The sequence below is a fragment of the Mesoplodon mirus genome (genome assembly GCF_964341445.2).
Source record: "Mesoplodon mirus genome assembly, chromosome: 19".
Taxonomy (NCBI): Eukaryota; Metazoa; Chordata; class Mammalia; order Artiodactyla; family Ziphiidae; genus Mesoplodon; species Mesoplodon mirus.
In genome coordinates this window covers 59,067,256-59,093,929 of record NC_138995.1, presented here as the reverse complement: position 1 = coordinate 59,093,929, position 26,674 = coordinate 59,067,256, and positions in this window count along the sequence as shown.

Here is a 26,674-nt window from a genome sequence, read left to right as displayed (position 1 = left end):
ATGTTGCCGGAGAGCCCTGCACCACTGAGCTGTGCCCCCATTTTACAGGTGTACATTGAGGCTCCAGGAGGAGTGAGCAGCTGGGCTGGCAGTGGGGGTGGCTGCTTGGGACTCAAGTCCCAGCCAGCCTGCCAGCCTGGCTCTGCTGCTCAACAGCTGTGTGGGCTTGAGCCCGCTTTGCTGGACTTTTGTGAGGGTCCATTTATTTCTGCATCTGTAAAATGGGGAGGATGGTCTCTCTGCCTCTACCTTCACCTCCCTCTCCCCCTCCCCCCACAGCCTATTGCCCATGGGATCCTGTCAAACTTTATTCAGACTGTGCCCCTCCTGTGCTCCAAACCTTTCCTGGCTCCTCCTCAGAGTAAAAGCGAAAGTTCTCACTATGGCCCACAAAGCCCTGCATGATGTGGTCCCCAGGGGCCCTGTGTGATACTGTTTCCCCTTCATTCAGCTCCAGTGATACAGGCCTTCTGGCTGTTCCTCAATTCCTCAAACACTCCCCAGGCATGGTGCTACCTCAGAGCCTTTGCACTGGCTGTTCCTTTCACCAGGCATCTTTCTTCCCCCAGGTTTTGCATGGCTGCCTCCCTCTCACGTCATCAGGTCAGATCCAATGTCACCTCCTTCAGGAGGTGTTTCCTAACCAGTCTGTAGAAAACATTTCCCCTCATCACTCTCTCCCTTTGACTTTGCTTTGTTTTTTTTCCTCATAGTACTCGTAGAGGTTTGTTTGGTTGTTTTTTTTTCTACTTGTTTACCTGTTTATCTTCTGTCTCCCCACTAGAACGTAAGCCCCACAAGGGTGAGGATCTTTGTTTTGCTCCATGCTGGCTCCTCTGGGCCTGGCACACAGTAGGCGCTCAATAAGTGTTTGTTGAATCAATAGTAACAAGTCCTTGTATTGTGTGAATTAAATGAGTTAATACATGCAAAGCACTTAAAGCAGTCCTGGCCTTGGGGAAAGACTAAATAAACAGATTATGATTATGATTACTGTTGTTATTTATTGCCCTACAAATGGCCTTCTGATAGCATGCAGGAGAGAAACAAGAGAGAGAAAGTCCAGAACAAGGGAAAGATGCCAGGGAAAGGGGAAAATAGACAGGTAAGAGGTGGGAAATGAAGAGACCGAAGGAGAGAGCTGGAGTTGGGCTGAGAGCAGACACAAGTGAGAGCATCCAACTCCCAACGCATTTGCTCAGCAATGGCAAAGGCGAGTCCTTGTAGGCAAGAAGCTTGGAGATTGCCATGGCCACTGCCCATTTCTTTGCAGACAGGGAAACTGAGTTCCAAGGAGGGGAGGACCTTTCCAAGGACATCCTCAGTGATAACACAGCTCATGGGTATGAAGCTTGACTGTGTGCTGGGAACATGACCGTCATGTCAATGCCTCCTCATGCCAGTCCTATGAGTTGGCACTGTCATTACCTCACTTTACAGTCCTGCAATGTGCCCAGGGTCTCCCACCTGCCCCTGATGGCAGATCTGGGCTCAGACTGCAGTAGGTCAGGCTCCTGAGTCTGTGATGTTAACCAAGACAGAGAGGAGAGCACCTGTTACTCTGGCCAGAGTGTCCACCATGGAAGCCTCCTGCCGTGAGGCTAACAGGAGCTGCTGTTTACTGAGTGCCGACTGTGTGCTTGACATTGTGCCCTTCGTGTGTATTTCACTCATTGGATTCTCTCAACAATCCTACGAGATTGATACTTTTATTATCCGCATTTGACTGATAGAAAACTGAGGCTCAAATAGATGAAAATCTCATGTGCCCCAGCGATGAGTGTGGCCTGGGACACAACAGAAGTTCAAACAGGAAGGAAGCCTCTGGCGTGCACATTCTAACCATTTTCTGCCTTGTAACTGGTGATGTCATCAACACCCTCTGGGATTAAATCTACCTGGCAACTAGTGATGTCATCATTCCCACCGAGGGTCTAAACTGGAGATGTTATTCATTCTGCTCAATCCATATGGGTAACTGATGACATCACCAAAGGATAATATTGAGCTTCCTTTTGCTGGGGGTTTTCTATGAGCTGGATGCCTGTACTAAGCACATTAATAGTTGCTGATATTTACCGAGTGCCTACTGTGTGCCAGGCACCGTTCTCAGCTCTTTATATGTATTAAGTCCCATAATCCTCCCAATAACTCTAAATGGTAGGTACTAGTGTCATACTCATTTTATAGGTGAGGACACTGAGGGAAAACTGCCCAAGACTGCACAGCTAGAAAGCATGAGAGCCTGGATTTGAACCCAAGCAGTCTGGCCCCAGAGCTTGGGCTGTGGATCCCTATGTGAAACCACCAGAATGTAGCTGAGACCCAGGAAACCAGGTCAGAAGGAGACACTCTGCTCCCTCAGAGCCCTCCATCTGGCCTCCATCCAAGTCTGCCAGAGAGGGTCCTCAGGATAAAACTTCAAACTCATTCCCTTGACGGTCAAGGCATCCCCACCATGCATCCATCTCTTCACCCCAGGCACTGGGATTTTCTCCACTAAATTGTGAGTCCTTGGCTATGAGGGCCCAGGTCTGATTCCTCTCTGGGTCCCGAGGGTGCAGGATAAACTGCAGTAGAGAGGGATCTCGGAAAATGGGGATGGATAGAATACTGGGATAAACGTGTATAAGAAGAAAAGGAAATAGGAGTGTGGGAGCTTTCTCAGTTCCCAGCGGGATTCCTGCCAGCTGGAACAGCCCCATTATTCGTAACTCATAACTACCTCATAACTATGCAGAATCTTAGTAATGGGCAGCACAAGTGTGGGGAAAAACCCAGCAGGGAGCTAAGTTCATGTACAGAAACGAAACGTTGGAGCTGAGACGGGAGGAGACATGAGAGTCAGGGAGGGGGCTTCTCTATGGAAGAGGGTTAGGGGATTTTTTAAGTGAGAAAAAAATGGGGGAGCAGTTTCCATGCCTGGCAGGGGTTAAGGAGCCCCAAGTCTTAATAGAGAAAAAGAAAGAGACAAAGAGTGTGTTAAATTTCTCTGTGGGTCCTGACTGTATTCCTGCCTGGGCAATTCCTCTGTGGCAAAGATGTGATTGGTTCCAGTATTTTATTTTTGGTCCCTGGGTTGTTGTTTTCCTTCATGTGACTGGAACTGGCTTTGAGACAAGAGTAATCTGGCAGCCTTGTGTGGATCACAGATGAGTGACAGGCTCAGTTATGCGACAACAAATATTTACTGAATGCCTACTATGTGCCAGGGCTTGTTCCGGACCAGGGGTCTGCACACTTTTTCTGTAAAAGCCAAACAGTAAATATTTTCAGCTTTGAGAGCCAGATGGTCTCTGCTATAACTACTCTACTTAGTGGCAGAGAAGGAAAGCAGCCATAGATAATATGTAAATGAATGGGTGTGGGTTTGTTTCAATAAAACTTTATTTATACAAACAGGAAGTGGGAGCATTTAGCCTGTGGGCTGTAGTTTGCAGACCCCTGTTCTGGAAGCCGAGGAGATGGAGTGAACAATGATGTAGTCTCAGCCCTCAGAGAATTCAGATATTAACCTACTCCTATATGGCAGGCAGAGGAAAGCTGTTCACATCTAAGTGAGATCTTGTCCCTCCTCTGCACAGGGTCCACCCCTGGGTCCAGTCTCAAAGTTAAAGCAAAGTCCTCAGCAGGTCCCACAGGCCCTATACCAACAGGCCCTCTTTGTCCCCTCTCTACCCACAGCTCCCACCCTCTCCCCCTTGATTACTTTGCTCCAGCCATGCTGGCCTCCTCAATGCTTCTCAAACACACAGGGCTCAGCCCTGCCTCAGGACTTTTGCACACGCCATTCTCTCTCTACTGGAATGCGCTTCCCTTGGCCCCCTCATCTCCTTCCAGTTTTTACTCAAATACCACCTCCTCCATGAGGACTTCTCTGAGCAACCTCTCCTTTGGACCCCTGACACCCCTCACCTGTTCGGCATTTTCTTTGACCACAGCACTCAGCATTCTCCAACCTGCCAGTAATTTACTTATTACACTTATTGTTTATTATCTGAAGCCCCCGACTAGACTGTCAGCTCTGTGTGGGTGGGGATTTTTGTCTGTCTTGTCCCCTGCTGTGTTTCCAGTGCCTACAACAGAGCCTGGCACTCAGTAGATCCTCAACAAATACCTTCTGGGTGGTGGACACAGACACCAAACAAAGTGAACACATAATTACAGAGCACAGTGACAAGTCAGGGTAAGTGCTACAAAGAAATAGCAATGGAAGGTAAGAGAGGGAAGGGGTTGGGTATGTTCTTTCAGAAGGGGGGTCAGGAAAGGCTCCCTGAGGAGGTGACGTTTGGAGTGGAAAGATCATATGACCGTGGATACTGATGAATAAACACGTGAATGGATGGATGTGTAACTGGGGGAATAAATGAAAGAATGAAGGCATAGATGTTTGTTTGAGTGGATGGATTAATAAATGAATGCATGGAGGTATACACAATGAATAAATAAGTAGGCAGATGGATGGAAGAATCAATTAATGCATAAATGATGGAACAGCTGGACAAATGGATGGAAGGACTGACGGATGGATGGATGGATGGGTGGACAGATGGGCGGATGAATGGTTGGATGGATAAGTGACCTTTCATGCCTCCGTACATTTGCACATGCTGTACCTTCTGCTCATTTCTCCTTCTCTCCATCTCTTCACCCCAGGAAACTCCAGGTCAACTTCTCAAGGCCCCCCTCTGTGCTCAGAGTGTGTAGAGAGCTTCCTGGTCTCACTCCACCCCATGCCCCACAAGAGTTTGCTCACTCTCTTGATGATGCTCTGATCACACTGGATTGGAATAATGTCTGCAGGTACCTTTATAGACCAGCATCCTCCATCTCATTTCCCTAGCCAGATGTACCCCTGGTAATATTTTGGTCTGTATTCACAAAAAGTTTACTGTGTAATTTTATGAGTTTCCTGACCCACAGAAACTATGAAGTGATAAATATGTGTTATTTGAAGTCACTACATTTTTTTGTTATGCAGCAAGATAAAACTGTCTTGGGTATTAGGCTCAGAGAGGTGAAGCAACTTGCCCCAGATCAAGGGGCAATTCCTGCTCTGTCATCCAGCTCCTGGGGTCCTTCCAGTATAGCCTCTTCCCCAGGTGAGGGCGCTCACCTTTCTATCTCCCCCGCCGGGCTGGAAACTCCTCAAGGACAGGGACCAGGGTCGGTTCCCCTCGGTTTCCTCAGAGCCCGACATAGCGGCCGGTGTCCCTCGGGCCTCCAGAACCGTCTGCCAACCTGAACGAAATGCAGGCTGGGAGGGCAGATAAGGCAGGTGTATCATTAACGAATATATAGCAGACTGTATATGATAATAGCCTGGTGACAGGGTGGAAACCATATATGCCAAGAGTCCCCATCTGGTTTCAACTTGCCTCCTGCCTCCTCGTCTCCCCCTCCCCTGCATTCCAGCCTCCTGGGGGCACACCTGTCCCAGGACCCACCTCTGAGCCCCAGCCTGAGCCCATGCAAGGACCTCTCCTTGGAATGTCTTTCTTTTCCCTTCTTCCATTCCCACTGTGACAGGTGATTCAGGCAATGCCCACACCTCACCCACGTGAGCTCACCTTTGCACACCACACAAGCCTTCCTTTGTCGTGGATCCCTTCAGCATCTGATAAAACCCACGGACTCTGACTCAGAATAACTAAGTTGGGTTTATAAGGTATAATTTATAGACAAATGTCTAATCATATCATAGATACATGTATAACTTTCCTAGGTAACATTCATCCTTTCTAGTGTACAGTCTGTGAGGTTTTGACAAATGGTGACAGTGGTATAACCACTGCCGCGATCAAAATACAGTGCAGATCCATCACCCCTGAAACTCCCTTGCCCCTTGTGTAGTTTCTGTTGCCTAGTTCTACAGGCAGCGCTACATTTGATCATAGGTCCTAAACATTCCTCTGTGTCAGTCCATTCATGTCTTTCTCATTCAAAAAAAAAAAAAGCAGCACAGAATTCCCTAACACAAATGCATCACGGCTTATGTTACGCAATCCCCAGTTGATGGGGTTGCTGGACATTTACATTGAGAGACATCCTTCGATCGTTTCCAGCGTTTTGCTCTCATCGATGAGGAAGTGGGGGAATGGTGACTGTTCTCATATGTGTGTCCTTATGAATACAGAGCAATTGTTTCCCCCTAGTGGATACCAGTACTAGTCCTGCTACTGGCAGATCGTAGGGCACGTGCATTGTTCCCCAATTTGTATTATGAAACATTTCAAGCACATAGAAACGTTGAAAACACGTATGCAATGAACACACAGTTAGATCCCACAGTGGTACCCTTTTACTGTATGTGCTTTATCACAAATGTATCCCTTTTTCCTTCGCTCTATCTCAGTGGTTCTGAACCAGGAACAAATTTGCTCCTGGGGGGACATCTGGCATTGTCGGGAAGCCTTTTTTTTTATTGTCGCAACCTGTGTGTGTGGGAGAGAATCTTATTAGCATCCTTCAACCTACAGGACGGTCCCCCACAACAAAGCATTCTCTGGCCCCAAATGTTAATAATGCTGAAGTTGAGAGACATGGCAGTCTGCCCATTGGCTAAAATAATGTGCAGACATCAGTCCAGTTCATCCTACACACTTCCTCACACACATTATCAGCTAGAGTTTGTTATTTCTTCAATGGTTCTTTCTTTGAGGTAAAATGTATATACAGCAAAATGCACAAGTCCTAAGGATACCGTTTGATACGTTTTGACAAATATATACCCAACTATGAAAATATAGAGAACATTTTCATGCCCCAGAAAGTTACCTCATGCTCCTTCCCTGTCAATCCCTGACTCCACCCCGCCCCTCACCCAACCCCAGGCAACTACTGTTCTGATTTTTATCACCATAGATTAAGTTTTATCTGTTCTAGACCTTTTCATAAACAGAAACCTACAGTTGGTAATACTTTGTGTCTGGTTTCCTTCACTCCGAAAAGTGCTTTTGATATTCATCCATGTTGTTGTATGAATCCGTAGTCTCTTCCTTTTTATCACTGGGTGGTATCCCATTGTATGGACGTACACATTTGTTGATCCCTTCTCCTGCTATTGGACACATATTTCCAGTTTGGGGTTATTATGAATAAACCTGCTATCAATACAGCTGCATAGCACAGGGAGATCAGCTCGGTGCTTTGTGACGACCTAGAGGGGTGGGATAGGGAGGGTGGGAGGGACACGCAAGATGGAAAAGATATGGGGATATAGGTATATGTATAGCTGATTCACTTTGTTATAAAGCAGAAACTAACACACCATTGTAAAGCAATTATACGCCAATAAAGATGTTAAAAAAAAGATACCCATAAAAAAAATAAATTTATTATAGAATTTACCCCCCAAAAATATTCTTTTACCAGTCTTTTCTGTGGGTACATGTTTTTATTTCTCTAGAGTGGAATTTCTTAGTCACAGAGTGGATGTGGGTTTAATGTCTAAGAAAATGCCACACATTTTCCTGAGGTGGCTGTATTAGCTTCCTATTGCTGCTATAACAAATTGCCACAATCTTAGTAGCTTAAAACAGCACAACTTATATAGTTCTGGAGGTCAGATGTCTGAAATGGGTCTTACAGGTCTAAAATCAAGGTGTCAGCGGAAATGTGCCTCTTCTGGAGGCTCTAATCCATCCCTTAGACTGAGTTTTAGGATCATACCGCCCAGTATGGTGGCCCACTAGTCACATGAGTCTGTTTAAGTTTAAATGAAGTAAAATTAAATAAGATTGAAAATTTAGTTCCTTAGTGTCGCTAGCCATATTACAAATGCTCAATGACCACACAAGGCTTGTGGCTACCATGTCAGCAGCACAGATCTGGAACTTTAATTTCCAACCCTTCTCAAGGCTGCCTGTATTCCTTGGCTCCTGGCCTCATCACTCCAACCTCTGCTTCCATCTTCCTCTCTGACCCTGACGCTCCTGCCTCCCTCTTACTAAGACCCTTGTGATGACATTCAGGACCTACCTGGATAATCCAGGATAATCTCCCCAACTCAAGATCCTGAATTTAACCACATCTGCCAAGTCCCTTTTGCCACATAAGGTAATGTTCACAGGTTCTGGGGATTAGGATGTGGACATCTTTGGGGGATATTACTCTGCCTGCCGTTTACATTTCCACCATCAGTGAATGAGCATTCTGGTTGTTCCACCTCCTCATCAACATTTAACACTGTCAGCTATTTTAATATCAACCATCATGGCAGATGGGTTGTGTCTCATTACAGTTTCAATTTGCACTTCCCTGATGACAAATGATGTTGACCATTTTTCCATGAGCTTGTTGGCCATTTGTATTTTCTCCTTCATGAAGTGTCTGTTCAGATCTTTTGCCCATATTTGAACTGGGTTTTTTTGTCTTTTTCTTTCTGAGTTCCAGGAGGGATGTGTGCCTTTTTTATTTGACTGATTCAATTCACACTCCTGTCATCCACATAGAAAGTTCCCAATTTGTCCGTCTTTTTTATTCTTCTATCTCTCTTATCTCCCCTCCACTGCCACCTCAGAAGTCCTTGAGGCTTTCTGTGTCTTTGCGGAAAGCAGGGTATGTTTTTACACTTCCTGGGGAGTAGGTTTAGTTCTAGGACCACTTTGCCCAACATGGTCGCCACTAGTCACATAAGTCTGTTTAAGTTTAAATGAATTAAAATTAAATAAGTTTGAAAATTCAGTTCCTCAGTCCTGCTAGCCATATTTCAAATGCTCAACAGCCACATGAGGCTGGTTGCTACCATGTTGGCACAGACGTGCAACATTTCCCTTTCGTGGAAAGTTCTAGAAGTATCTACAGGGAAATCAACCTGTCTCTTGCAGAAGTGACTGCCTTTCTTAAGATTACACAAATGTGTTATTATGCCAGACAACTGCCTTCCCACTGCGGGTGAAGAGAAGAAGAAATAAAGAAGTGGCAAGAATGAGAAGAAAATCCAACCATGATAATCATTGTCTGGCACTTTATAAGCACTCATTACATTAAAAAAAAAATACACACTTAATTACCATCTAATGATTGTTTACTGAGTGCCAGGTGCTTTCTTGACTAGGTTACCTGACATGTTTATTCCCAGAGACATAAAGGAGGGGCAAGAGAGAAAGACACTCCAGCCAAGCCCTTTCTTTTCCAAATAGCAGAGGGATTAACTCTTTAAATTCCACACCTCTTGATGCCAGACATTCTGGAAGGAAGTCTCTTATAAATGTTCTGTGCACTTACCCTAAAACAAGACTCATTATCTTTCCTGCCAAACCTGCTCTAATACCTGTGTCTTCTCTCTTGGTAAATGGCTTCTCCATACATCCAGTTGTCTAGGTTAGATAACAGAGGCACCATCATCACTGCCTCTCTCCTCCTTGCACCTCTCCCACAGATGGGCCCTCTGGCCCCCACCTCTGCCCAAGCCTTTCTCTCCATCCCCATGGCTACAGCCTCAGTTCAGGCTCTTACCCCATCCTCCTCCCAGGCCTCCAGATTTCCCCTCTGGCCTGTCTCCCATGTGGTCCCAGGCTTTTTACACCCAGAACTCATCCTCTGCTCAGTCCTCCCAGGGCTCCCCAGTGCTTCTAGGATAACATCCCAGCCCTTCAATTTTCATCTCTGCACGAGCACTGCCCCCTTTACCCAGAATTCCCTCCCCCTCTCTCCCTGGTGAACTCCTATTCATCCTTTAACACCTAACTCAAATATCCCCTCTTCCAGGAGAAGAGATATGTGTCTGGAACTGAGAAGGAGGTTAAGTGTCCTAGAGATGCAAGGTTAAGGTGTCTGGGTTAGGTGTCCTAGAGATGCAGCACCCTATAATGCTGCATGCCACAACCCCATAAAACTAACCTGTGCTTTCTTCTCTGTGTAAGCCCAGTGGTTTCCTGCCTCCTTACCTTTCTCCAGTCTGCTCCCTCACCTTGAATGCCCAAACTCTCTCTTCCACATACCTGAATTTCACCCATCTGTAGTAGTTTGCTAGGGCTGACTAGAACCAAGTTCTACAAACTGAGTGGCTTAAACAACAGATGTATTGTCCCACAGTTCTGGAATGTAAGAGTTCAAAATCAAGGTGTAGGTTGGGTTGGTTCCTTGTGAGGGCTATGAGGATCTGTCCCAGGCCTCTCTCCTAGCTTCTTGTAGTCTCATGCATTCCTTGCCTTGTAGATGATGTTCTCCATGTCTTTACATCATCTGCCCTCTGTATGTGTCTGTGTCCAAGTTTCCCTTTTTTTTTATAAAGACATCAGTCATATTGGATTAGTGTCCACTCTAATGATCACAACTTAACTTGAGCATCTGCAAAGATCCTATTTCCAAATAAGATCACATTTACAGGTCCCTGGAGTCAGGACTCCAACATCTTTGGTGGGGCGGGGACATAATTCAACCTGTCAAGGCTCAGCTGAAATCCAGATTCCTCCTTAAAGTGTTCCCTCATCGCCTAACCCTCACTATTCTATCTCCTAAATCTCCAGAGCCTTGTCCTCCAGACTCATTTCATGCAGACTTGTCTAGTTATCTTTGTCTGTATGTTGTAATTGTCCTCTTAGGATGGGAGCTCACCAAGGGCAGCATCAATGCCTTAGACACCTGCTCTGTCCACGCAGTGCATTGATATAAAGAAAGTGCTCACTCTACGTTTTCAAAGTCAATGAATTAATTGATTCAACAAATATTTATTGAGCACCTACTAATGACAATCTCTGTGCTAGTCCATGGTGATGCAGGAGTGGACAAGACAAACAAAAATCCTTACCTTCATGGATTTTACATCCCAGTGGGGAGAGAATAAACAAGGTAAATAAGTCAGATGGTAATGCACACTCTATTTGTTTTCTGGTATGGCCATTAAAAAAAGGACCACAGGGACTTCCCTGGTGGTCTAGTGGTTAAGACTCTGTGCTTCCACTGCAGGGGGCATGAGTTTGATCCCTGGTTGGGGAACTAAGATCTCACATGCCATGTGTGTGGCCAATAAATAAATAAATAAATATTAAAAAATAAATAAAAGTACCACAAACTGGGGCTTAGAACAATAGAAATTTACCATCTCAGGACTTCACTGGTAGTCCAGTGAGTAAGACTTTGCAGGGGGCCCGGGTTCGATCCCTGGTCAGGGAACTAGATCCCTCATGCATGCCGCAACTAAGACTTCACATGCCACAACCAAGGCCTGATGCAGCCTAAATAAATTTTTTTTTTTAAAAAGAAGAAATTTACTGTCTCATGGTTCTGGAGGCCAGAAGCCTGAGATCAAATTGTCAGCAGGGCCATGTTCCCTCTGAAACCTGTAGGAAAGAATTCTTCCTTGTCTCTTCCTAGCCTCTGATGGCTGTCAGCAATCTTTGGCACTCCTTGGCTTGCAGTTGCGCCCCTCCAGTCTCTAATTTTGTTGTCACATGGCATTATCCCTGTGCATCTCTGTCTATACATGGTGTTCTCTTCATAAGGACACCGATCACATTGGATTAGGGGTCCACCCTGATCCAGTGTGAGCTCATTTAAACTAATTACATCTGCAATGACCCTATTTCCAAATAAGGTTGCATTCTGACCTACTGGAAGCTAGGACTACAACATACCCTTTTGAGGGGCACACAATTCAACCCCTCACACACTAAGGCAAAACACAAACAGAGAAGGGGGACAGGAAGTGGTGGGGTGAGGGGCTGCTCCCTTAGATAGGGTGGTCTGGGAAGGTCTCTCTGTCACTCGAGTCATAGCCTGAAGGAGAGGAGTTGACTGTGTTCTCCTATGAGTAACAAATATACATTTCACCGCGTGGTGTTTATGACATTTCCCTTGGTATCTTGGAGGTGTTTAATTTGTTTTTTTCCTGCTCATTTCCTGGTCTGAAACTGGTGAGATTAAGAGGGAGTAGACACATGGGGGTGTGGTTCTCGTAAGAATCTGAGAATTTTTACACCGTGTCGAATTCACTCTGTCAGCGGTTCTGAGAAGCCCCAACAGCTGTGAGGCTGTGAAGCCGTCAGATCCCTATTCCACTGAGAGGTCAGGGGGCCTCTAGTGAGTCCCAGCTTCTGTATCCCAGCCAACGCCCCTGCCAGCTTTATTTACAATAATATGCACACAAAAGGGGGGCTCACTCCATAGGTGTACAGCTCAATGAATTATCAAAAAGCGAGCATGTCCAGGAAGCCAGATGAAAAAGTCAGGATAGCCCTCCTTGTGCTCCTTCCCTCAGGGGTCACCTTTGTCCTCACTTCTATTGCCATAGATTAGTTCCTCCTGTTCTTTTTCTCTTTTCATCTCTCTCTTTTTTTTTCTTTCAGTTCTTCCTGTTCTTGAATTTCATATAAGTGGAATTGGACAGTCTGTACCCCTTTCGTTTAACATAATGTATCAAGGTTCTATGTTGTGGATTGTTTATTCTCATTGCTCTATGGTGGGTGTTGGCAAACTACAGCCTGGGGGTCAGAGCCAGCTTGTTGACTGTTTGTATAAATAAAGTTTTATTGGAACACAGTCACTCCCATTCATCTACTGTTGTCAATAGCTGCTTGCATGCCTCAATGGCTGTGCCAGAGCCCATATGGCCCAGAAAGCTGAAAATATTTACTATTTGGTCCTCAACAGAAAAAGTTTGTCAGCCCCTGCTGGATGACATTCCATTGTACGAATACAACACTGTCTATTTATTCATCCAACTGTGAATGGGTATTTGTGTAATTTCTAGTTGGGGGTATTACAATAAGGCTGCTAATAACATTCTAGAACAAGAGCTGTCAAACTTTTTCTGATCTTTTTCTAATTAGATCAGTGATTCTCCACAGGGAGCAATTGGGTCACTCAGGAGACACTTGACAATGTCTGAAGACCATTTTGTTTGTTGCTAAGGTCGGAATGTTTGTGTACCTCCAAAATTCATATGTTGAAATCCTAATCCCCAAGGGATGGTATCTGGAGGTGGGACTTTGGGGCGATGATTAAGTCATGAAGATGGAGCCTTCACAATCGGGATTAGTGCCCTTCTAAAAGGGACCCCAAGAACCCCCTTACCCTTACAACCATGTTTGGATACAATGAGAAGTCTGTGACCCTCACCCAACCGTGTTGATACTCTGATCTTCAACTTTAAGCCTCCAGAACTGTGATAAATAAATATCTGCTGTTTATAAGCTAGCTGTCTATGGTATTTTGTTATAGCAGTCCGAACAGACTAAGACAATTGTCATGACTGGTAAGGAGAGCTGCTGGGTAGAGCCCAGGGATGCTGCTACATCCTACAATGCACAGGGCTGCCCCACAATGAAGAATCATTGGCCCCAAATGTCAGTAGTGCAGAGGCTGAGAAACCCCACCCCAGAACCTTACTCTGGAAGTACAATCCATGGACCGGCCGCATAGCAAATCTGAGAAGCTTGTTAAAAATGTAGACTCTCCAGCCCCATCCCAGACCTTGTAAATCAGAATCTGCCTTTGAACAACCTCCCCCCAGAGGAGTTATATGTTCATTAAAGTTTGAGACTCAGCCTACATAAAGAAATAGCCAGGGCTTGCATGGATAACAATGTACGGATAACAATCAACATGAAAGCAACAGCTATAAACCCAGCCTGACATGGGGATATGTATGAAGTCAAAAACCAGGAGATACTTTGCTGTCAGACGTGGGATTTTTTCCAAAATGGCGGTCAACTCTTCTGATGATCCCAGTAGAATGGAGCAAAATCTCTCAATTTACATGCTAGCCACACCCCTGGAACAGTTGGTATAACTCAAACTGAGCAAGAAGTATTTGGTGTTTATGGGCAAAATGGAGTTAAGTTCCAGGGTCAGATCACTATAAACAGGTTTTCCATCTACCCAAATTCTCTTCCCCTTGGCTACCAGGACCCAAGAAGCTGATGTTCCCTGACTGAAGCCACACAGCCAGGATTCTAACCCTCCATTCCTATCTTCAGAAGACAAGCACATGTCCTGGTTACTCCATTCTTGCACTTACTCATTCTTTCATGCATTCATTCATCATTCATCCAATAAATATATATACTGGGTATCTATTGTGTGCCAGGCGCTGGGGATACAGCACTGAACAAAACAGAAGTCCCTGTGATCCCAGGTGGCCTCAGCCTGCAGAGGCTTGAAGCAGGATTTTGGTTCCCCAGCCAGAGATTGAAGTCAAGCCATGGCAGTGAGAATGCTGAGTCCTAGCCACTAGACCACCAGGGACCAGTGGCCAGTGACAAGGCCCTGGCCCATCAGCTTTGTAGAAATGAATTCCCACAAAGAGATGGAAAGTAGTGAAACAAGTAAATTTTTTATTAGGAGGAAAAAGGATACAGTGTGAATAGACTCAAATGTGTGGGCTCAGAGAGGGAGTCGCGCCCTCGTGGTAGTTTTGAATCACTTATATGGGGCAATTCTTCTGGGTTTCCTTGGTCAATCATCTTGCTTTGCCTGGCTCTGAGTCCGTATTTCGTATATCTCAGGGTCCTCCCCTGCGTGCGCGCACATCTCTTAGCCAAGATGGATTCTAGCAAAGAGGCCTATGGGTAGGTTGACATCACCTACTAGGGGAAGGCGCCCCCTCCCTTTTTGACCTCTGAGGAGCCTTTCTGTACATGTATAGTTGGGAAGGTCTCTTTGACCTTGAGAATGAGAAAGATGTGGTCTCCTTATCTCTTATCTGGGCAGGGCTCAGCTCCGCTCTCCTGTTATTGTCTTCATCTTGGAGTATCTGTCCACAGGGGACAAATTCCAGCGGCTCAGCCTGCAGCCCGTCTATCTCCTGCCTCACCTGCATGGTGCGCCTTTCCTTATCTTGCCCCTGCCTTTGCCTAGAGCTGCAGCGTCCAGAAGATACAGAATGCAAGCCCCATATATGATTTCAAATTTTCTAGTAGCCACACTAAAAAATAAGTAAAAGGAAACAAGTGCCATTCATTTCAATAATATATTTTATTTAACCAGGTACATCCAAAGCATTCCCATTACAACATGTGATCAGTATAACCAATTATAATGAGATATTTGACACTTTTTTTTTCACGCTATGTCTTCGAAATCTGGCGTGTTCCTTACACTCACAATCCACCTCAACTCAGACCAGCTGCGTTTCAAGTGCTCAAGAGTGACAGGTAGCAGGACTTCCCTGGTGGCGCAGTGGTTAAGAATCCACCTGCCAATGCAGAGGACATGGGTTCGAGCCCTGGTCTGGGAAGATCCCGCATGCCGCGGAGCAACTAAGCCCCAGTGCCACAACTATCGAGCCTGTGCTCTAGAGCCCGCGAGCCACAACTACTGAAGCCCTCGAGCCACAACTACTGAAGCCCACGCACCTAGAGCCCGTGCTCTGCAACAAGAGAAGCCACCGCAGTGAGAAGCCCGCGCACCGCAATGAAGAGCAGCCCCTGCTCGCTGCAACTAGAGAAAGCCTGCGCACAGCAACGAAGACTCCATACAGCCAAAAGTAAATAAATAAAAAATAATAAATTAAAAAAAAAAAAGAAGAGTGAGAGGTAGCAACTGGCTGCCACATTGGACAATGCAGCTTAAAAGTGGAGTCCTGGGGCTTCCCTGGTGGTGCAGTGGTTGAGAATCTGCCTGCTAATGCAGGGGACACGGGTTCGAGCCCTGGTCTGGGAGGATCCCATATGCCGCAGAGCAACTAGGCCCGTGAGCCACAACTACTGAGCCTGCGCGTCTGGAGCCTGTGCTCCACAACAAGAGAGGCCGCGATAGTGAGAGGCCCACGCACTGCGATGAAGAGTGGCCCCACTTGCCACAACTAGAGAAAGCCCTCACGCAGAAACGAAGACCCAACACCGCAAAAATAAATTAATTAATTAATAAACCCCTACCCCCAACATCTTCTTTAAAAAAAAAAAAAAAAGTGGAGTCCTTTTAGGTCTGGACTAAGCTTTCACGCTCTTGGCTGGATTTCCTTCTCTCGGCCAAGGTTATCATTCTTTCTCTCCAAATCCGTTTCCTTCTCTCCCCTCACACCATCCCCAACCCATACTTCCTTTGCCAAAGGGTTTACATTTATCCCTTCCTCTCTGAGTCCGTGGCTGTCAGTATGCATCCTTGTTATTTTTGTCATTCATACATTTGCTCATTCATTCATTCATCCAACAAATATTTATTGAGCACCTACTGTGTACCAGGTGCTGGTCTAGATGCTGGGGGTACAGCAGGCAGGAAGTTCTTGTCCTCTTAGGGCTTCCTTCTTATGTAAAATCCCCTCCCTGCCGAGGGCTTCCATGGAAAAATGCATGATGCTCTGAGAATATATAACAGAGGGATCTGACCTTGTTGGGACCATCCAGAGTGCTTCCCTGAGGAGGTGTCCTGACTGAGCTTTGACTTGAAGAGTGAGTAGGAGTTGTTAGGTAGAATGGGAGGGAAAGGCGGTCCAGGCAGAAGGAACAGCATAGGCAACGGTCCTGTAGCAGGAAGATACAAGGTTCACGCAGAAAACAGAAAGGTCAGTGCAGCTGGAGAGAAGCAAGCAGGACGGAGTGTGAGGTGAGGCTGGAGATGTGGGCACGGCTCAGGGGTGAGGAATGTGGACTAAATCCTGAGCTCACAGGGAGCCTCCGGACACTTTAAGCAGAGAGGACAGGATGGGATTTTGTATCACAAGGGTCCCTACGACAAAGAATGGAGAATGGACTGGGGGGGACAGGGTAGGGAGAGCAGATAGGGAGCCGTTGATCACTCTGGAGTGACCGAGATGACTTCATTCATTCATTTGTTCACAACAAGACCTCTCCTCTAAACCCCAGGCTCACTCACCCCGCTGTCCACCTGACATTTCCCCATGGGTGTCAAACAGACATTTCATCCTGTCCCGAACCGAACTCCTAACCTCTCCCCCCTGTCTTCGTTCCCTGTTGCCGCTGTAACTGATTCTCACACATTTCGTGGCTTCAAACAACACAAATTTATTTTCTTCCAGTTCTGGAGGCCAGAAGTCTGTCATCAGTCTCACTGGGCTAAAATCAAGGTGTCGACAGGGCTTGTTGGCTGGTTCCTCTGAAGGCTCTGAGGGGAGAATCTGTCTCCTGGCCTTTTCCCAGCTTCTAGAGGCTGCCTGTGTACCTTGGCTCACGGCCCATTGCAACCTCTGTTTCCATGGTTACATCTCATACTACTATCTTTGGTCCTCCTGTGTCCCTCTTATAAGAACGCTTGTGATGATACTGGGACCATTCAGGTCATCCAGAATCATCTTCCCGCCTCAAGATCCTTCATGTAATTCACCACTGCAAAGTCCCTTTTACCATGTAAAGTCACATACCCACAGATTCTGGGGATTAGGCCCTGGCCTAATGGGGGGGGCGTGTCATTATTCAGCCTACCCCACCATCCTTAGACCTCCTCCTCTCTGTCTCCCTGTCTCAGGGGGAGGAAGGTCCATCCTTCCAGGCCAAAACCTCAGGAGTCATCCTGGATTCCTCACTTTCTCTCACATCTCATAACCAACTTGTCAACAGATTCTGTAGCCTGTACCTTCAAAAATATGTTCCAGTTTCCACCACTCCCCATTACCCATCTGCCACCACCCTGGTCCAGCCGAGCATCACCTCCTGATGTATCTATTACCTCCTTGCTGGGCTCTTCGCTTCCATCCACAGCCTATTCCCCACCTGGCAGCCGGAAGAATCCTGTTAAAACCTCAAACAGATCTCATCCCTCCTCTGCTCAAAATTCTCTCAATATGGACTGAATGTTTGTGTCTCTCCAAAACACATCTGTTGAAGCCCCCAAACCCCCAGTGTGACAGCATTAGGAGGTGGGGTCTTTGGAGATAATTAGGTTTAGCTGAGTTCATGAGGCTGGAGCCCCCAGGATGGGATTCGTGTTGTGCCCCTATAGGGAGAGGAAGAGAAACCAGAGCTCGTGTTCTCTCTGCCGTAGGACAGAGGGAGAAGCCACTGTCTGCAAGCCAGGGAGACAGTTTTTACCGGGGAAAGTATCTGCTGACACCTTGATCTTGGACTTCCCAGCCTCCAGACTGTGAGAAATAAATTCCTGTTGTTGGAGCCACCCAGTCTATGGTATTTTTTATGGCGAACTGAGCAGACTAAGATACCACCCGGCTCCTACCTCACTCAGAGTAAAAGCAAACTTCTCACCATAAGGCTTGTACAACCCACCCCATCTCCCCTCTGACACTGTCCCAGATCTTCCCCTCTTTCCATCATGCTCAGTTGCTATCACACTGGTTTCTTTACTGTTCATTGAAAATGCCGGGCACATTCGCACCCCAGGGCCTTTGCACTTGCTGTTCCCGCTGCCCAGAAAGCTTTCTCCTGGGATATCCCCATGACTCACTCCCTCATCTCCATCCAGACTTCACCTTCATCAATGAGGCCTCCCCTGGCAGAACTATGGAAATTATCAACACTCCCCCCCTACACTCTCATTCTCTTTTCCTGCTTTATTTACTTCTCTGTGGTGCATAAGAGCATCTAATAGGTTACATGTTTTAAGTGTTTATTTTATTTATGGTCTGTCTCCCCCTTTAGAACATAAGCTCCAGGGGTTTGTGTCTGTGTTGGTCACTGTTATAGCCTCAGTGTCTAGAACAGTGCCTGGCATGCTCTGTCGCTATGAACGAATGAATGAATGGATGAATTCAACAAATATTTCTGCTGTGCTCCTAGCAAAGGGGTGGAGGCTGGTTCTGGAGACCCACAGAGCTCAGATAAGGCTCCTGAGTTCAAGGAGTTCAAGGTCTGGGCGTGGGGAGGGCTGACCCCTAAAGGGAAAGAGAAACCAATACCACAATATTGTCTGATAAAGACTGTGAGGGAAACGAGTTTGGAGGCTGGAGGGGCATACAAAGCCTGCAAAAATAAACAGTTGCCTCTTCTTCAATGCTAATACGTGGGTCAACTATGACCCATGGGCCAGCTGTCTGTTATATTAAATAAACTTTTATTGGAACACAGCCTCGTCCATTCTTTGACGCATGGTGCTTTTGCACAATGATAACAGAGTTGAGTCATTGCAAGAGAGACCATATAGTCTGCAAAGCAAAAAATATTTACTAACTGACCCTTTACAAAAAAAGTTGGCCAACCTCTGCCCTAACGTTAAAAGTTCACATTTTCTGAATATTTATATTTATATATATGGTTCTCCCCCTCACGTTTTGTTATGTAATCTTCACCTCAACCTTTGAGATTATGAATATCCCATTTTATAGACGAGGAAATGGAGGTCCAGAGAGACGAGGTGATTTTCCCAAGCCCACACAGCGAGCAAGGGAGCGGCAGAGCACAGAGTATGCTTGATTTTGCACCTTGTGTTTTTCCCTTAGTAACGTACTTGAAGAGGATTCTGTTCGTAATTGTGGGCAGCTATCAAATTTGTTTATTTTACAGCCTCCTCCTGGGATCTATCTGAAGTCCTCTCCTGATGAACATTTAGGTTATTTCCCCTCTAATCTGCTAGGATTAGCAGTGCTGAGGTGAATATCCATGTGCTTGGTTCTTCAAGTTCATGTGTGACTGTTATCTGAAGGCTGAACTCCTAGACTGGAGTAGCTGGTCAAAGGGCACATGCCAGGCTGTGACTCGGGCATGGAGTTGAGTCCACTGGGCAGGTGGGGAAGGAGAGAATGGGGAGGGCATTCTGGGCAGAGGGACCTGCCTGGACAAAGCCTGGAGATGTGAGTCAGACTATCCCTGAGTGCCCGCATCTCGTGGGCATAGGTGATGTAGACGTGCAAGAGAGGGTGATGCCAGGTGTCTCCAATGAAGGGCTGGGCGCTGTCCTGTGGCCACTGGGGAGTTATGAGAGGGCTGTGAGCAAAGGAGGGGCAGGATCAGCTCTGGGGTCCTGGAGGGAATGGGCTGGTTGGGGAGAATGGAGGCAGGGAGGCCAGGGAGGAGGCTAGGGGAGTGGACAGAGTCTGAGTCCTCCCCAATCAGAATTTCTGAATAGATCAGTGGAATACCTCGCCTGCTGCTTTCAGCTTATGTCTATGGGGGTGATACTTGCATCTCGTGGATGGAAACCAGAGATGCAGCTGAACATCCTACAGTGCACGGACGGCCCCCACAAGATGAATCATACAGCCCCAAATGTCAGTAGTACCTCAGAAATTCTGATATTTATTGATAAACATAACAGTTAATACTATAGAAGTCTCAGCTCAGGGTTAGGGGTCGGGCCAGGTGACCTGCATTCAAATTCTGGCCCCACCACTTACTCACTATTTGACTTTGGGCAAGTCTAGCCTGTAAACCTCAGTCTCCTCATCTGTAAAGTGGGGGCAATACCTTACCTCCTTTATAGGGATACTGTGAGAGGTAAATGAGTCATTATGTCTTAAATCTTAGCCCAGGGCTTGGAGCAGAGTTGCCAATGTTGGCTGTGATCTTGACTGAGCACCAGCTATATCCCAGATGCCCTTGGGACACATGGAAACTCCCTCCAGCTTCACATCAGCCCTGCAAATGCCGTGGTACAGATGAGAAACTGAGGCACAGAGAGGCAAAGGCACTTGCTCAAGGTCACACAGCAAGTGGGTGGCTCCCCGAACAGAGGTTAAAGGATGGCAGGAAGGAAAGAAAAGAAAAAGTAAGCCAAGAAAAAGGAGAGACACAGGAAGATGGCGATCCAGAGATGGAGGACAGGGAAAGACAAAAAGAGAGAAAAACAGAGTGAGGGACAGAGCTTGAAGAACAGGAAGGACCTGGGGAGGGTGTGGGGCGCTCTGGCCCCAGGAGCAGCCTCGGAGCCAAAGTCCGAACAGAAATGTCATAGCCCCTCACCCAGCCTGGGTGACAAGAGTTGAGAGGAACCTGGACAGTGGGTGTGACAGTATTTGGAGCCTGAAGCTTGTGGGTGTAACAGTAGCTTGTGGGTGTAACAGTGCCCCACCCCGTGGGTGTGAGACTCACTGAACAAGGGCAGAAGTGCCCCCAGAGATGCCCCAGGTGATGGGCCCCAGCTCTACCTCGGTGCAACACCAAGGCCCAGGTCAGGGTGTGTGTGTGTGTGTGTGTGTGTGTGTGTGTGTGTGAGAGAGAGAGAGAGAGACAGTGTGTGCACTATTAATTCAGCAAATAGCACTGCACATTAATTTTAATTTTAAAATTGCAGATCAGTTGATTTATAATGTGTTAATTTCTACTGTACAAGAAAGTAATTCAGTTTTACATATACATGTATACACTCTTTTTCATATTCTTTTCCACTATAGTTTATCACAGGATATTGAATAGTGCTCCCTGTGCTATACAGTAGGACCTTGTTGTTTATCCCTTGTGTATACGATGGCTTGCATCAGCTAATCCTCAACTCCCAATCCTTCCTTCCCCCACCCCCCTCCACCTTGCCAACCACAAGTCTGTTCTCTATGTCTGTGAGTCTGTTTCTGTTTCATAGATAAGTTCATTTGTGTCATATTTTAGATTCCACATATAAATGATATCATATGATATTTGTCTTTCTCTGTCTGACATACTTCACTTAGTGTGATAATCTCTAGGTCCATCCATGTTGCTGCAAATGGCATCGTTTCATTCTTTTTTATGGCTCAGTTATATCCATATATATATGCCACATCTTCTTTATCCATTCATCTGCTGATGGACATTTAGGTTGTTTCCATGTCTTGGCTACTGTGAACAATGCTGCTATGAACATAGGGGTGCATGTATTTTTTTCATTGTACTTTAGTCTGGATATATGTCCAGGATTGGGATTGCTGGATCATATGGCAACTCTACTTTTAGTTTTATGATGCACATTATTTATTTATGAAGTTTTTTTATTGTGAAATACAACACACATCCAGAAAAGGACATAACACATAACGTCAAAGCGATCCACATGTTTGCTGATGGATGACTGGATACACAAAATGTGGTCTATCCAACCAATGTAATATTAATCAGCCTTAAAAAGGAAGAAGGGACTTCCCTGGCGGTCCAGTGGTTAAGACTCCACGCTTCCACTGCAGGGGACATGGGTTTGATCCCCGGTCAGGGAACTAAGATCCCACATGCTGCTGGGCACAGCCACAAAAGAAAAAAGAAAAAAAAGGAAGGAAATTCTGACACATACTACAACGTGGATGAACCTTGAGGGCATTAGTGAAATAAGCCCGTCCCAGAAATGCAAGTATTGCATGATTCCACTTATCTTAGATACTTAGAGTAGTTAAATTCATAGAGACAGAAAGTAGAATATTGGATACCAGCGGTTGAGGGGAGGGGGAAAATGGAGTTAGTGTTTAATGGGTACTGAGTTTCAGTTTTGCAAGATGAAAAAAGTTCTGGAGACAGATGGTGGTGATGACTGCATAACAACGTGAATGTACTAGATGCCACCACATTGTACACTTAAAAATGCTGAAAATGGGGCTTCCCTGGTGGCGCAGTGGTTGAGAGTCCGCCTGCCGATGCAGGAGACACGGGTTCGTGCCCCGGTCCGCGAGGGTCCCACATGCCGCGGAGCAGCTGGGCCCGTGAGCCATGGCCGCTGAGCCTGCGCGTCCGGAGCCTGTGCTCCGCACCGGGAGAGGCCACAACAGTGAGAGGCCCGCATACCGTAAAAAAAAAAAAAAAAAAGAATACGGTATCTAAAATATTTTATAAAGACAATGTCAATGAAAAAATAATAAAATTAAAATTTTTCAATTAAAAAAATTAAAAAAATATATTTTCAAAAACCGTATAGCTGCAACACCTGATTTTTACACCTAGTTACTAGAAAACGAAGGGAAGCACTTATTAGTTTTAAAGGGAAAAAAACCCCATGAAAACAGGAATGCACTTTAATCTATCCATACAAAAAAACACAGTGGGTTTATCTAGTGAGTCTCCTGTTGGCGGACATTTGGGAGGTTTCCAGCTTGGGATCCTCACAGAGTGGGGACTGTGGGCATTCGTGTCCCCTGGCGGCCGCGTGCACCCATTTCTCACCGGTACACACAGAGGGGACACGCGGACGGCCAGCTCTTGTAGATCCTGCCAGGTTTCCAAAGAGCTTGTCCCAATTTCTCCTCCTGCGGCAGCGCTAGGGAACAGGCCACTCTTTCTGCAGCCACGCGATGTGGACTGGGGAGGGGGCTGGGCACGGACAGTGGATGGTGGGAAACAGCCCCCCTCCCCCATCCCCACCCCAGGCGCTGGCACCGCCTCTTCTAATTCCACCTCCTCCTCCACCGGGCTCAAAGCCAAATCCCTCCAACCGTTTCCCTGGCATTCTTTTCTGCCTGCCTCAGCCAACGCCAAACAGGGTCATTAGTGTTGCCCAGCGGGGCTCATGGTCAGGACCCCATCCTGGTTGCCCGGTCCGACTCCTGCTTCTGTCTCTACCTGCGCGACCCAGCACAAGTGGCTTGATCCTGCTAAGCCTCAGTTTCCACATCTGTCAAATGGTGATTTTTTTTAAAAAAGAGGCATGCCCATTAAATGTGCTAAGTCATGCCTTCATTGGGGCAATACACTATTTTATGTCAATTACTTTACAAGGTTCATGGAGCATAGTAAAACCTCTGAAAATATCTGAGCAGCAGGCACCACTTTTTACAATCACAGTGTGAGCATAAAGTATAAAGTCTTTTCTTTATAATACAGAGTTGTGTTCTAGAGCCTGGACTCTGGAACCGGACTGCCGAGGTTCAAAGCCCAGCCCTCCCACTAACTAGCTGTGCCCCCTTAGAATAGTTACTTAACCTCTCTGATCCAGTTTCCTATTGATGAATGGGAGTCAAAACAGTACCTGTCTCATTGAGTCATGAGATTAAATGAGTTGATACATGTAAAGCACTTAGGACTTAGGACTGTGCCTGACACTTAGTAAGGGCTCAATAAATGTAAGGTATTGTTCTATGACCTCGTGTGGCTGTCATGAGAATGACTTCAATTAACATATATGAGTAGCTAGGAAGATGTGTGGTACTTAATGCATGCTCAAGGGGAGATCAGATTTTGGTGGCAACCAGCAGTCTCTACCCCATTTCCTTTGTGCCCCTGAGCCTATAGGACATTTATGGAGCCTTCTGATGGCCAAATGCATACACCACTATTCCACCATACGGCTGCCAGCAGTCATTTTAGAATATATCCACAAATTCTTTGACCCTCATCCCTTCAAAGGGTGGAGACTGATTCCCCTTCCTTTGAATGTGAGCCAGACTCAATGGCTTGCTTCTAACAGAATATACTAGAAGTAATGGTGTGTGACTTCAGAGGCTAGGTCACAAAAGACATGACTACTTCCTCCTGGCTTTCTCTTGGAATGTTCACTCTGGGGGAAGCCAGATACTATACTGTGGACCTTTGAGAAGCCTGTGGGGAGGCCCACATAACAAGGGCACAAGGCTTTCTGCCAAGAGCCAGGGCCAACTTGCCAGTAAGCCATCTTCGAAGCAGATTCTCCAGCCTCAGTCTTGCCTTCTGATGGATGACTGCAGCCCAAGCTGACGTCATGAGACACTGAGCCAGAACAGTCCAGCTAAGCCACTTCCTAATTCCTGACCCACAGAAACTGTGAGATAACAAATGCTTATTGTTGTTTTTAGGCAGTGTTTTTTTCTTTGGGGGGGGGCGGTACTTTTTTACAGCAGTAGGTGACTATTACACTACCCCACCCTGATGGCATGAGGGAACTTCTCTGACAGGTTTGTCTTCTTTCTGAGCAAGCCCCAGACTTTCAGGATGAGTTTTCTCAGCTCTCAGGTCCCTAAGTTTAAAGAGGGTTTTGAGCTGGTCATTCAAGCTGCTCACAAATATTCCAACTCTCAATCCTTCTGGGCCCATAAAAGATCATTCTTCCTCACTCTTGTGAAGTGTGATGTGGCCTTGTGACTCAATTTGGCCAACAAGCAGGTGTCATTTGAGGGTGGAAGCATTTAAGAACAGCTGTGGGTTCTCTTTTTTCCCCGCCCCAGAGTTCTGACCAGCCGACCGTAATGACACAGCAAAAAAATAAGTTTGTTGTCTTAAGCCACTGAGATATTTGTGCTATTTGTTACAGCAGCATAACCCAGCCCACAGTGACTAACACAGCATGCATCTTTCATGTCGTCTCACCTCTGCCAGACTCAGAAGGCATTCACATCCAAATTTTTTATTTTCTCTCTTTCTCGCATCTCTCTCCCCTCCAGCTCAGAGGGCCTCCCTTTTCCCTTACATTTCTAACAACCTCAGGTGCAGAAAATTAAGTAAATAATCTTCAGTTCATAAAATGTATAAAAAATAGCCAGCAGTTAATAGCACTTGCTATGTACTATGTAAACTCTTTATACATTTTATGTTATTTCATTCTTGTCGGGATGACCCCGTCATGTAACGTCAGGACTCCTGTTATCCCATTTTATGGATGAGGCAGCTGAGGCACAGAGAAATTACCTAATTTCACTGAGGGCCCCCAGTAATTAAGGGGCAGAGCTTAATTTTAATTAATTAATTAAAGTGGGCAGTCTGACCTCAGAGGCACACTTAACCACCTGGTTCACACAAAAGCCAGTGTTAGTTTTATTTATTTCTTATTCATTTACTCCATTTTGCCCTCACCACCTGCTTCCTTTTCCTTCCCAGCCAGAGTCACTATTTTATCATGTTTATTGTGGTTCTTTCGTTTGTAGGTGCTCTTACACATTGTGTATTTTTGTTTGGGACATATGAATTTTACATTTATATCAACAGTATTGGGTTGTTTCTTACTATTTTCACTCACATGCATTCTTGCTGTGTGCACAGCCTGGTCTGTTGCTTTGCACCCACAGACTCCTCCGTCCTGGACCCCCACCCTCCCCTGCACCTCCTCCTCCCCAGTGATGGACACCAGCTTGCCTTTTACCCTCTCCCCCCGCCCCCACTATAAACAGCACTGGGATAAACATCTTTGCCCCGGATGGGCGAGTGTGAGGACTTCTTCAGCCTCTTCACCAAAGACAGTGGAATTGCCAGGTTGTGAAATCCGCAGGTAATCAAGTTAATGAAGTTTTACCAAATGGCCCTGTAGCGTGGCTACATCATCAGAGAAACAAAACCGGTTCTGCTTCCAGATTCTTCCTGCCTCCCACGTGGACCTGAGGCTTTGGGGCTTAGAAGCGTAGGAATTTGCAGCCTTTGTTCCCCCACATTTATTTTCGGTCCCATTCTGACAACTCCTTACCTTAGGGTAAATAGCCCCTTGACTCACTGCCTGCCTGCGGCATGGTAATGGGGGAAGGGGAGAGGACGGGCAAGTTCATATCTCGGTTCGAATCTCAAAGTATCATCTGCAGCGCATTAGCTATTATTAAAAGTGGCTAATCCTGGGAAAGGTAGACGAGGGCAGCAGGAAGCCAAGAGTGAGATTTCTCAAGTGGGAAAAAGAGAATTTCACTGTGGTGTGAGCACCCCCTTGTGGTATAATCTCCCCATTACAACTTGAGTGATTCTCCCCATTAACCCGTTACTTTAATCACACCTAATTCAATTCAAATGATACCTATTAGGCACCATCTATGTGCTAGACCAGCGATGTCCAATTTAAATATAATTCGAGCCCCACATGTGATTTCAAGCTTTCTGCCAAATTAAAAAGGTAAAAAGAAACAGGTGACACTAATTATAATATTTTTCTTTAACTCAATAGGCCCAAAAAACTATCACTTCAACGTGCAACCAATATAAAAATTATTGAGATTTTTTACCTTTTATTGTACTAAGCCTTCAAAATGTTCTCAGGACAGCCA